The following is a 13,721-nucleotide window of genomic DNA, read 5'->3' on the forward strand; positions in this document are numbered from 1 at the left end:
AGGGTTGTCCTTTGACCCAGGCAAGAGGGACTCCTCTCGTGGGCCCTGGGCTGCAGAAGGCTTGGCTGTGGCCCGCCTCAAGCCTCATCCCTTCCTAAGCGTGAAGAGTCCACAGGACCTAGGGGCTAGGCCACCACAGTTATGAGTTGCCGGGACCCCAGAATTCCTTGCAGAAAGGCCCCTAAGTGCACTTCCAGGGCTTGCATGGGCCCCCTCCCTGGATCCGTCCTGAGTGTTGACAGAACCACTGACATGTGGACCTGGGTTCAAATCATAGCCTGGACTGTAGCATGGAGGGGCTTGTGCAGCTAGGGGCCCACGTGCACACCTGGAGGTTCTTCTGGAATATGATGGAGCTGGGGGTGGGAAGAGAAGTTGGCTGGGGGCCAGCTCTCCCACTCCACTACTTTCTTGACAAAACTTAAGTCAAAGGGTGAGGAGTCTGAATGTGAATCCTCCCTTCCAGTTTGCTCCAAAGGTATCTTTGTCAGGTAGGAGAAACTTGTTTTACAGTTGGTTGGCTTGATTTATGAGTTAAATATTTGGACTTGAAGTATGTGGGCCTCCATTTGTACTCTTGCTTCTGTTCCTCAAATGTTATGGGCCGTCTTGCTCCTGATTGTCAAAGCCAAAGCCAGAGGAAGAAGGTGGAGAACTGGAATGGTTATGTAATTTTACAAGACTGCGATTCTCTAGCTGCACTTTGCGAATCTGTAGAAACCTAAATACAAGCCATGTGTATCTATCACTGGGACGCTGACCAATATGATGAAAATAAAAAGGGGGCTGGTCCACATTGCTCGGTTTTTTGTGGCCTTTCTCCTCCACCCAGTTTGCTAAGAGAAGGAGCAAGACGCTTTTCAGGGGTCCTCCCGGGGATCTGGGAGGCCCAGGCTGGGAACCCCAAAGGCAGTAAGTCGCCTCTTGAATTCCAAAGTCAGGGTTTGTCGTGGAAAACAACACCAGCCAAGTCCAGAGGATTATCCACCCTCTCCCACACCCTGTGCACTTGAAAGGAAAAAAAGACTAAAGGGTTGGCATCCCGAGGGGTTGCAGCCTCGCGGTCTCTTCCCCTTCCTCCTCCTCCCTCCGCCCCCCTAAGTCCCTCTGACTGAGTAAATGAACAAAGGAAACAAAAATTGCTGAAAGCAAGAGTTTAGAGGAAGCGATGTCCACTTGTGCTGTTCGCTGCCCTGAACCTGGATAAGAGTCTCTGTTAGGCGCAGCCCCAAGCCCTGCGTTTGCCGCTGGTCCTGTGCTGGCCGTCCCGGCAGGGGCGAGGGGCGCGGACCCCCACCAGCACCCTCCGCCCGCAACCCCGCGCGCTGCAGGACGTCGCCCGTTTAAGGGGCGGGGCGCGGCTCCACGTGCTTTCTGCTGAGTGACTGAACTACATAAACAGAGGCCGGGAAAGGGGGCGGGGAAGGAGGGAGAGAACAGGCTTTGACCGATAGTAACCCCTGCGCTCAGCGCAGCGGAATCTATAAAAGGAACTAGTCGCGGCAAAACCCCGGTAATTCTGAGGAAGAGTGAGTGCGGCAGGGGCCGGAGGAGCGGCGCCGACACCTCTCTCCGCGGGCGCAGGTGGGCAGAACAGGGGGCGCCGCGTGACCAGCGCCGCCACAGCCCATTTCTCGCGGCGCTTTGCTCCCTTTCCCCCACTTCTTTCCCAGAAGGGTTTTTCAAGGGGTGGGGGAAAGAGCCGGAAACAAAAAGTGGAAAACAGGTAAGAGGCTCTCCAGAAACTTGGGCTGGGGTTATTGTTTTGTTTCAGGGCCGAGGAGACTTTGAGAAGCGCTGTGTTTCGGGGACTTTAGTCCGAACCCCCCCACGTCCCCACCTCCTGCAGCGCAAATAGGGGGGGCGTAAAGGGGGGGGACGTCCTAGGACGAGCTCTGGCGACCTAAAGACGCGGCGCCGCTGTGCTCAGGGTTCGCCCGGCGGTGGAGCCCGGGGAGCATCTTTGGGCGCGGAGACCCGAGCGCAGTACCTGGGGCGCAGTGGAATCGGGGGCTCCTGGTGGTGCTGGGGGCGCTGCAGCCGGAGTGGGGAGAGTGGCAGGTCTGGCACTGAGCTCTTCTCTTTGTTTGGAAGCGCCTGAGCCGGCTGGAATCCTCTCTGGCTGCGGGTCGGCCGGCGCCCACCCGGACAAATGCTAGTCCTCAGTCTCCACTCCGTTCTTGCTAGTTGGACTCTGGTCTGAGGATCGGTCCCCTGCGCCCCCGGACTGGAGCGGCGCGTTCTTTTTCTCCAAGAACGCGACTAGGAGGTGCACCAAACCGGGTCCATAGCGCTAGTGCTCATTTGAGGCCTCGGGGGCTTTGTTTGGGTCCTTTCTACGCTCTCCGTACGCTCCCCGGAGCTGGTTTCCTGACGCAGCTGGGGCGACGAGAGTTCTGTTTCTTTAAAAAACGTTAGACTTAGAAGGAGGGCCTGAGGAAACCTGGAGCTGAGGTGCCCATTCCCCTGTCCCCCATCTTCCTGCCCTTTGCTGCTTGTCTCTTGGGGCAGCCTCAGGCCGGGCACGGATGGGGAAGCTGGGGCGAGATGGTGTAGCAGAATGACCGAGAGTAACCCCGGCGGGCGGTGCAGAGCTCGCAGCTCCGCTGGCGGGCTGCGCTCCGCGGTGGGGGGAGGGATGGCTGGGCGCCGGCTACGGGTGGCCACGGGGGAACTGATCCACAGCGCCTCCTGGCCGGGTGGCCTGGGAATCGGCTCCTTGGCCGGAGTGAGACCGGGCTGTACGAGGCGTTGTCGCTCGAGGGTTCTTGACCGAGATGCAGTGAAGACGGGTGTTTGCATACTGGGAGGAAACCTGGGGAACAGGCGAAAGAAAGCGGGTCTGGTTCTGTTTTGTTACAATGGTTCCCAACTCCCAGAGCGTTGCTAAATGGAAGGTTCTTGGGGCGTGGGCCAGTGCCAGGGTTGTGTGTAGGTGCCTCTTTTTCAACACTTATCAAAAAGAAGGGAATAAACAAGATGAAAGAAAATAAGGAGACAGAAAGAAAAAGGGAGAGAGAAAGAAATGCAGCACTACAAAAGCGATACCATCAGCTTTTAAAACCAACACTTTTCAGTGACACAACAAACTGAGCGAGTAGTATATACATTAATATAATAGAGGACAAATTTGATATTTAAAAAAATTCTTTGGTGATGAAAATCAGCAAGTCACTTTCTAAGGCCCGGTCCCCACCTCCCCACAAAGAACACCTCACAAAATTTTGCAAGTTCAAAAGCAGAGTTTTACTGGTTCTTTTAACAATAGTTTGGGACCCAAACCCAAGTTTTGATCTGCTTTTCAGACAAAATTTAAATCCCAACTAAAAAAGTACTTAGTTTCTCATTTCCCCTTTTATTAATATTTCAGCCCATCTTCCTCATACCTACCACAAATTAACGGAGGCTTTCTTTTGTTCATATCGTTCTCTTGAGGCATTTCTCCCAAATGCAAGAAAGTGTGAAAGCATGGAGAAGTTTCCGGAGTAGAACCTCTTCTGATGGTGTAATAATTTTCAAGTACAAAGTTTTCATTGTCAGCTTGTTCCCCAAGTGCTCCTTTTATAGGAGCTTTAATGCTTTATGCATTAATTTATGATAGAGTTTTGGGAAAACACTGGATACACAGAACACATTAGTATTTACTCGAGAAAAAGCAGTAGAATCAGAGTGACCAGGCTTCGATGACCACAGTTTATTTAAGGGGTAAGAATTTCTACTGTACTCAGAGTAATTCATTAGCCGCCTTGCAGGGACCAGCCTAGTGTTCAGAATGACATATCTGATTGTGAAGGGATATGTGTCTGTGATATGTGTTTCCCCTCCAGATGAGCATTTGAAATCTCAACCCTCAGTTTACATCTAAATAGAGGCCTGTAAGGGACCCTGGACACCTTTTGACTTAGGGCATATTTACAGTTCATGTGAGACAGTGTAAGACAGTAGCTTAGGATTGGAAAAGGGTGATTAAGGATTGGTTGTTTTCAACCTCTGCTCTAGGAAACCTTAATGCTTACGTTATTAAAAATGAATGAAACCGAATGAAACTCAGCAACACAGCTTTTTATTATCTTCTGTAGTATTTACCTTATATGGAGAGAAGTTGGAATATTTTTCCATCAAAAATTTTTTTAGGGGATCTTCCTTCCCATAAACCAAGTTGCTTATGCTGTATTCAGAGTGATTGTAAATATCTTTGCTATTTTAATTTTTAGCTCCTAAGATAAATGGACATTATCTTAGACTCCTTAATTATGAACTTTTTTTAGAATCTAGAAAACACCAATAGATGTGTGATTTTTACATTTCTAAAATACTCTCGAATCCAAATACATTTTTATTTACTATCTGGATGTTAAAGGAATAATGAAAGTATAATGCTCCTTACGGTCAATTACCTCAGTATCAAATTTTAAAGATCTTGCTGAAAATTTGTTTTAATTTAACTATTCTGGGAGAGGGGCTACACTGAAACTGAAACCTTCTTCATATTTGCATGTGGAAATAATCATAAGTGCCAAAGTTATTGCAATATTTATTTAATAGACACTGTTAAATAGCACCAGGTGCCAAGTACTGATACAAATGTTTTTCAAATACTATTTTAATTTTTACAACAAATCCACTTATCCCTATTTTGCAGACTGAGAAACAGAGAGGGTAACTAACATGTCCCCAGCCACACAGCTTGCAAGTGGCAGAGCTAAGTTTTGAACCCAGCCAGTGAGCCCCAGATTTCTTTGACTCCCACACTAAGCAGTGAGGTGGTACAATTTCAGTTGCCATGGGCAGAGCACTTTGTGAGGATGCTCACTGAGTTCCGGTATATTCATCTGCTCTAGTCTTTATCAGAATCTGCAGCCTGTGTTGTATTTCCCTTGTTGCTATGAGTGGGCCAGCCAAGTTCTTTTCAGCTTGTTGGGACCTTGGTTGTGTAGGGATTGCAACACCACGGAAAGGATAGACAATAAAATTTGCTCAACTCTAATTCTTTTCTTGGTTTAAAATGAAAAATTTACTCTCATTTTAGTCAAGTATTTGTGAGTAGGTCTACGATGATCTCGAAATCTTTTCCTGTGTGATGCATAGAAAATGGATAGACAGAGGATTTGGCTATAAAAGGATAAGGAACAAAAGAAAAAGGGAAGGGATTTCCCTGTGGCCCACTGGCTAAAACTCCGAGCTCCCAATGCAGGCGGCCCGGGTTTGATCCCCTGTCAGGGAACTAGATCCCATATGCCACAATTAAAGATCCCACATGCTGCAACTAAGACCTGGCACAGCCAAATAAATAAATAAATAAAAGGAGAGAAAAAGGGAAGAGAACTATTAGTTAGCTGTCAGTCTTAATTTTGGTGAATTTTTAAAATTGTTTATTGTACAATATGACTTCTGCTTGTTTTACCCCTAATTATGTCTTGGACCTTCTGAAATAAACCGTTTTTCTGTTACTGCCATTACAGTCTAGGAATCGAATTTAGCCTTTTCTTAAGGCATCTTTCTCTGAAAGTACATACAGTTTCAAAGTCAGCTTAATAAAAGTGAAATAGGATAGGAAACTCTTTTTCTTATTAAATTGGTATAGCACCTTAGAAATAAGCTCTTAGGAAAGATTTCTTCTTGATAAAAAGTTACATTATTGTTGATTTACCTTATGCTGGGTGTTGTTTCAAGCGTTTCACACGTAATAATTTAGTTCATTCTTATGAGAACCACATGAGGTGGGTTCTGTTATTATCTTCATTTTACAGATGGGGAAACTGAAGTATAGACAGGGTAAGTAGCCTGATCATGGAGTTTGTAAGTTAGTAGTGGAGCTGAGGCTGCATCCCAGGCAGTCTGGTTTCCATGAATTTACTAATAGCAGGGTAAGGACTTCATTAAAATATCGAAGTTTTGACAAATGAAATACTAGCAAAAGGCAAAAAATGAGTCTCACTTTTCGTTTGGATATTTCCGACCGCAAATAGTTCCCTGGGTAGGTAACCAGCATAGGTGTTGTTAAAGATGCACATTTTGGAAATATCTGAAGCCAGAGGAAGGAAATCTCACATGTAAAATTGCTTTCAGGTAGAGCCTTTGGTTGTTCTGCATTCTGTTGAGACGATAGGCTGTATTAAAGCAAAGATCATTTACTCTGAGGAGCATCAGACTTGGTTCCTAAAACAAAGGAAAATTTGAAATCCTGTCTTTTTCCATTTTGAAAATCTACTCTAAGACCTGATTTAAATGCCATCCTTCTCATAAGCTCTCCTGAATTCACACCTTCCTGCCAACACAGTTAAAATTAATTATCCCCTTCTTTTTTGCTCCCGTAGGATTGGATCACAGCACTATTCATGTCATGGGTTTAATTGTGTTTTTGTTTTCGTTGTTGTTGTTATAGTTCACATTTGTTTGTCTTCTTCTTGAGTGTATGCTTCTCCAGGAGGGCTTTGATTCATTCTCCTAGTCCTTAATTCACCCTCCTTGATATGGAAGGGGATTCAATAAATGCTGACTTAAACAAGTCAAAGAGAATGGGGAACTAATGTTGGTTTTCTGTATTCTAAAGATGAATTAAAATGTTGGGATAATCACAGAAAAGCTAGGAGTTCATTCTTTCCTTAGTGGAGTAAAGTGGAATGAGCCTGATGAAACATGGGACAGCAAAACTGTGGATTATTTTGCTTCAAGAGTAAGTAATAAAACAGTTTCTTGTGAGTTTTTGAAAAAGCATGAACGGAAATTGGAAGTAAATATAATTTGTGATGAAAAATGTGTCATTAATCAACTATCTAAATGGACAGCATGTTCGAAACTACAGAAAACAGTATTGCAAATGCCTAAGGTCTCTCAAAAGGTGAGCCCTATTGATAAAGAAATGAAGAAAGGACGACCAAATGGTATGAAGGTTCTATGCTCCTTCAACCATCCTACCAACAGCTGGTTAATAAATATTCCTTTTGAAGAGTTAAAACGTGGACAACTTGAAAAGGCTGAAATACTTTATGTTTCAAAATGTGGGACATTTTATGTGAAGTTATCTAAAACTAAAAAGATTTTATCAGATTTAACAGTATTAATTACTAAAGAAGTAAAAAACACCTCTTTTTTATCGATGGAAAATATTGAAAAAGGCTTAGAATGCTTGGTAAAATCTAAAAAAACTCTGAAGTGGTATTGATCCAAAGTAGAAAAAAGTGTGTTGATGAGAAAGTGCTTGTTTTTTTAGTAGATCATAGTAGGTATGAAATAGTGCCTTTATGTAATACCAAGGTGCTTACTTAGGAAATCAGAAATATTCCAAGACAAGCTGTGCCTTGTAAATGGATTTGGTTTGAAAATTTTAGGAACATGCCATTTGAGTCCATTGTGTGTTTAGTTGCTCATTTGGAAATAAAGATTCTTTTTCTGAAAAAACAAAAAACATTTTATAAAATGTTTTAAATTCATGTAGTCTAGAAATAGAATTATATGAGGAAAAATTCTAGTTAAGTTTAGGTTTATGGCAGACTGAGAAATATTAGTATGTACCTAGGCCAGTTTACTTGTAGAACAAACAATTCTGACTCCATTCAGCTTCATTTTTCTTCTTGAGGCAGCTGTGATTTGAGAAAGTGCTGTAGTCTGTGACATTTCACATTAAACTACTTCTATTTGCACATTAATTTATTTTTTAAAAATAAGAATGAGATAATTCACTAAGTAGTTTAGAATTTAATTACTTAAAAATAGCATTTAGTTTTTAAAAAAACCCAAAATAACCTTTTATGTATAGGATCTTTTCTTTTATTCTTTTTTTTTGTGTGTGTGTGTATTTGTTTAGAACTGCAACATTTTCTATGCCAAATCCAACTTCCAAGAAGCATTTGGAAGTCAGAACATTTTATTTGGCTAGTCTTGAAGTCAAGATGTTTTATGATAACTGGTGTTTAGTCCGGGACACTTCCTAGGAAGAATTTTGTATATAAAAAACTAATCAGGGGCTTCCCTGGTGGCGCAGTGGTTGAGAGTCCGCCTGCCGATGCAGGGGACACGGGTTCGTGCCCCGGTCCGGGAAGATCCCACATGCCGCGGAGCGGCTGGGCCCGTGAGCCATGGCCGCTGAGCCTGTGTGTCCGGAGCCTGTGCTCCGCAACGGGAGAGGCCACAACAGTGAAAGGCCCGCCTACCGCAAAAAAAAAAAAAAAAAAAAAAAACTAATCAGTGGCTATCAATTATTGGGAGAGGATTTTTGACTACATAGAGAATATGATGAAAGCTGTGATTCTCTCCAAAGAAAAAATATACACAGGCATGTACACTCCAAATTTTACATATAATTACATACAATTTGACGTAATTATATTCCACATGTAATTTGAGAAACAGACTAATGAGTCATGTGACCCTGGGCAAGTCATTTTACTTTTCTGAGATATAGTTTCTTGGTTGATGAGATGAAAGAGGCTGAGTACATGACTTTTAAAGAGCCATTCAAGCTTTTACGTCCTCTAACTCTATGTCTGTAGTCAGGAAAAAGGATGATTCTTTGATTGGAGCTGCCCAGAGAAATGTCCTGAGGGACAGGCTCAGCATTAGTGTAACAGATCGTGTGGGTTTTGAGAGGTGGAGTGGAAATACCCAGGGGAATGCATAAAGAGCGTTTTTGTTTGTTTTGTTCTGTTTCTGGTTTTTTTTTTTATGAGTGTTTTGATGAGAGTGATGATGGAAGAAAAGAAGATGGTGGGAGGAGAGGAAGGTAGAAGCCTGAGGGTGTTGGAATTGCCTATTTACTCTGCATTAGGTGGATGAAGACTTGAATCATGGAACCAAAAGGGGAGTTTCATCCAAAATGCAAGGGAAGGAGGGGTTGGTTGATCTCAATAAATTTCAGTGGAACAAACATGATGTAGTGAGACATTTGTCTCATTTCTGACTCAGCATCTGGAGAATCTCTCTGAAACAAAATGTTCATTTGGACTCTCCATTCTGGACATCTCCATTTTGAGTATAGGTTTTGCTTCTTATATTGCAGTCTTGTTAAGCCAATACATGATAGGAAAAAGAAAGCTGACTTTTAAGACTCATTCATCCTCCAAGAAAGGATGAGAATTGGACTAACCTTATGAAAATATTTCTAAATGTCTCAGAAGACTTTCACTGGGGGTAGATGGGCAAGACACAAAGTTTTCTAAAGCATTGCTCTGAATTAGTTGTTTCATAGATCATAGTAGATTAGGACTAGAAGGAAGAAGAAGGGGAAGAAAAAGAAGCAAGAGTTTTCAGGATTGGGGCAGGCATGAGAGGAGGGAAGGAACTGCTAAGAAGTTGTTTGGGTTTCATATCCCTATTTACACTTGCTTTGCAAAATTTCTGTGGGATGCCAGGTTGGGAATAGTTTTTGCCAAGAGTCAAGCCAAGCTTGTTTTCTTGAAGAAGCAAGTCCCCAAGGGGATGACAGCTTGAATTCAGTTGGATCTGGTATTTAGATGATCCAAGTTTGACATAAAAGGTAGCATTGATGGAAGCAGCAGCTTTCCTTGGAAAGGCAGAGAGAATGTAAAGGCCCAGACTGATGGCTTTATTTTTTAAATCTCTCTATCTATCTATCTCTATTTATTTATTTAGGCTGCGCCAGGTCTTAGTTGTGGCATGTGGGATCTTTTAGTTGCAGCATGCACGCAGGATCTGCAGTCTTACCAACTGGACCACCAAGGAAGTCCCACAGACTGATGGCTTTAGATTGATCTGTATGTAGACTCTTCTTCACTCCCAGATGCAGGGTCTTGGGATGGAAGTGGCAGTTTACCTTAGCTGGGGTGAGGTGTGATTTCTGGTACTGGACGAAGGAAGGAAGAGGACGACATAATATTTTAAAAATGTGTGTGTGTGTGTATCTGTCTATGGCTAATGTACAAAAAATACCATTAAACTGAAATTCATTTCTTCAGCAAATATTTTTCAAACACCATGTAAATACTAGGTGCCGAACAAATGTCAAGAGACTTTAAGGATCTGCCACCATGATGGTCTTTAGCTTGGCATTCAAGGTTCTTCGACATAAGCCTGACCATTTTGACAGCTTTGTCCTGGACTTTAAGAGGCATCCACTGCTCTGGATTTTCTCACCAGTGATGAGCATGTAGTCTCCGTAACTATCTGTTAACTGACTCTCCCTCTATGGGTTTTCCTCTTTTCTCTGATTTCTACTTTAAGAACCCCTTCCTGCTATTTTTTGGCTTCTCATCGTTCTGGAATCTCACAGCCATGCTTCGTGGTCGGCTTTTGTTTGCACTGTACCCTCTACTCTGATTCCTCACTGACGGAAATTTTGCCCCTCGACCGTGGGTAGATGAGCTCGGCGTGGGCTAGGCCTTGCCCCGCATTACCATATTTTCTCCTCACTGGATCCTGCGGTAGGCAGCGTGTAAGCCCCTCAAATTATTTCAATGGACTCACACTTTTGTAATCATCAATACATATATTTTTTAAAGTTAACTTTATATTGGTTCTCTAAATTGAAAACTGATATCAGTTGTCTCAAATAAAAGGTAATTTTTAAACTAATTAGAATGAAAGCAAATTATTTCTTAAACAGTCTGTCTATAAAATAAACTTGCTTTCTAAAGGCACTGACTCTGAGACTTGCTCTCACTTTGTTAAAAAAGGGAAATTAAGCACGTGTTAAAGAGACATTGAAGAGAAGATCAAACAGAAACTTTCTCCTTAGTGTAATACAGTTTTTACAAAGGCTAAAGAAGTGCTGAAAAGAATGTTTTCTCATTGTGTGATTGAGTGTTTAATACTGTGCCTGTCCATCCCCTAAAATCCTCTACGTGGAATTTAAGTACTGCTTAAATTCATCTTGTGTAGCTTTCCTGCATTTGGGGAAATATTGAGGTTGCCCCATTTTTCAGATGGTGCACCTGATACAGAGACTAGTTAAGTAATTTGTTCCTGGTTCACATGCTTCGATCATGGCAGAGCCGGGGGTTCAAACTCGTGTCTGAAACCCAAGCTCCAGGCAGTTTTCTTAGACTCAGAAGATCTTCTACTCCACTCTATTTATCATAAAAGCTTGTTTTCTGTTCTGTGGCTCAGAGTGGTAGAATGTCTTACCTAAATTGACTCCCCAGCAGTCAGTAACTGGAACTTAAAATCTTAGCTTCTTGCCTCTTTAATCCAGGCTTCTCGCTACTGTACCAGAATTTAGGGTAGTATTTACAGTGTCCTTTTAGGAGAGAAAAAAGAAATTGGGTCTATAAGTCTGTCCTTTCAGCTTACAATGGGCACTGAATCTTTGAATATTGAACTGACCTCATTTATTCTGTCTGTTGGTCCAATTTGAATCTTAATAGGTTTTTCAACTGGATTTTTTTTTCTCACTCTCTTAAATAAACATTGCTCTTTTCTTGTAATTTCCTTCTGATTTCCTTTCAAATCAGAAGGAAATCTCCACAGAAGTCCTGAAGGTTGAGTCTTTCCTGGGGACCATTTCCTTTATGTAAAAGTACAAAAACCCTATGCTAATTTTGGCCATTTAGGATTAATTGTGATTAAAGGCAGTTTATCAGGTCTTTTTTCTTTATTTTTAACTTTAATGATTGTGTTAATTATAGTAAGGACCTTGAGTTCAAGGTAAAGAAAGCCTTTGGTCAAGTGGTGTTTATTCAGTTGTCAGTCCTGTTGCCGGATTTGCAAATTTAGTGGAATTAGTGCCATTTTCCAGTTTCCAACTCCGATCGCGTTTCGCATGATCACAGTGTGGCTTTCTCCTTGGCTGTCTGACGCTAGGTTCCAGTGGCCTCCATTGAGGGGAGTGGATATGCCCCTGGAGGCTGCAGAGACCAGCAAGGCACTCTGTCCTCAGGTGGAGCTCCACTGGGGACTCTGTGCTCACCTGATGTAGACATTAGCACACGGTCGCTTGGGAAATGAGAGTGTGTGCATTTTTAAATGCCAGTGTCAACCGCAGTTGAAAAAAGAGGCTAGCAAGAGTTCCACTCAATAGTTTAGTTTCAACTTTCCTTAAGCACTTTTTTATCTGGCACGTAAAATATTTGATTTGTGAAGATCTTAATGACAGTAACACTTTCTAGAAGGAATACTCAAAATTATGATAATATTGGAATAATAGAGATCATTTTCCTCTGGGAGCATCCTCCCAGACCTCAAATAATGGAGTTCATGTTGCCATTATTTGTTTTTAAGAGGCTAACATCCTTCATTTTTTGTTTGTCAGAATCACAGGTAGGTGAGTTTAAACTTGTGATCTTATTCCTCTTTAATTCAGCGAGGCAGCCAGCAAAGTGGTGTGTTTGGGTTGTTATAGAGAAGGAGTTCATTTATGAAGCTGGAAAGGCGGGGCTTAGACCCTGTACCTCTGTGCCTGCCGTGGAGTCCTGACTACATCCTCACCTACCTGGTCAGCTGGTCCCCGCTGGGCTGCAGGGACAGAGGCATCTCGGACACATGACCTGTGCCTGCGCTGTCTTAAGAGCTGGCTGGTGAAAGAGGAGGTTCTGGAGAAGGTTGCTGGGTTTGGTCACATACTCTACAAGCTAGAACTGGAAAAGAGCCTGGAGATAAGATAACTTGTTTTGGCAAGAGTAAAAGGAATAAAGTGTTGAGGTGGAAAAATTATATCCAGGTGTTGATATGCTTCATTGAGTGAGTTCTTGACTTGAGCCTCTGGGTTTAGAGTTCAAGGCACCTGAACAATGCTGACAGTCCTGTATTAGTGGCTGAGCCCCTAGGGGAGGTATTCTTGTTAGCTGGCATGTTTACTTGTTTGCTGCCATGTTTACAGGGGTTCTAGCGCCTCAGTCTGGCAAATTACAGATTCTCCTTTGCTCACATGAAGTCCATGAAAATGAATGTCCTTCCCAACAAATTAGAGTGGCTTTGGGGAAAACCAAACTAAATGTACTCCTATTTAACCTGTGTTTCTTTGAACACAGCTGGAAATTTTGTCATGGTTTTGGGCTACCTGAACCTGTATTTCAATGACATTTCTGACATGTTAGCATGGTGAACCTGCTTTAACTAATTTTTCTCATCCCTGAGGTCTGACTTCAGAGGCTTTCAAATTCCACAAGTGTTTCTGAGCACTGAGTGGTCCTGGGCTCTGGGCTTAGTGTGGCAGAGGATGGTAAGAGGTTGAGACACCGTAGCTTGCTGCACATGGCTTGCAGTTTAGCAGGGACCACCTGAGAAGTTGGTACACTGGAGGACGTGGTAGGGAGAGCTGAAGAGATGGAGGAATTAGAAGGCCCAGATTGCAAATAGGTAATTGACCTAGAGGCTGGAGGAAGTGGGCTGGAGAAGAAAACTGTGCTGGGTGCTGAAGATGTGGAGGACGGCGGCCTGCATGGAACAGAGGAACTGACTGCCCCCGGGGTGGGAGAATAGTGTAACTGGGTGGTGGGGTCCCCAAACAGGGGTTTATGGTACAACAATGGCAGAAGTGGCATGAGGATACCAGCGTAACCCTTTCACATCTCCCACTGAGCTGGGCACTGCAGAGAGTTCCAGTGTGTTCTGGAAAAGCCCTTGGGGGAAATCATGCCATCTGTGGACAAAGAAGGGAGAAGAGAGATTCCTTTAATAAACTGCCCGTTTTGTGTCCCGTCCTTGATGAATGCTTTACCCTGTGAAGTCAGCAGCACTCATCATTGTCAATAGCTGCCGTTTGCTGGATACTTGCTTTGTTCCAGGAACTGGCTAAATATTTTATATACATTATTTGTTCTATTTAA

The 13,721-nt window shown here is 43.1% G+C and overlaps 1 protein-coding gene across 3 annotated transcripts in view; it reads left to right on the forward strand.

The window, feature by feature from the left end:
• The first annotated feature begins 1,451 nt into the window (after window positions 1-1,451).
• ABCA1 (ATP binding cassette subfamily A member 1) overlaps window positions 1,452-13,721 on the forward strand; it is a 135,922-nt gene continuing 123,652 nt past the window's right edge. For 2 of the 3 annotated variants that reach the window (XM_060014400.1, XM_060014403.1), the window contains exon 1: window positions 1,459-1,726. The gene's annotated coding sequence lies outside the window, so the exon portion shown is untranslated. Of the gene's footprint in view, window positions 1,727-13,721 lie in introns of all 3 variants that reach the window. The other variant, XM_060014401.1, reaches the window with a different exon arrangement.

Source organism: Delphinus delphis, chromosome 6 (assembly GCF_949987515.2).
Source record: "Delphinus delphis chromosome 6, mDelDel1.2, whole genome shotgun sequence".
Classification (NCBI taxonomy): Eukaryota; Metazoa; Chordata; class Mammalia; order Artiodactyla; family Delphinidae; genus Delphinus; species Delphinus delphis.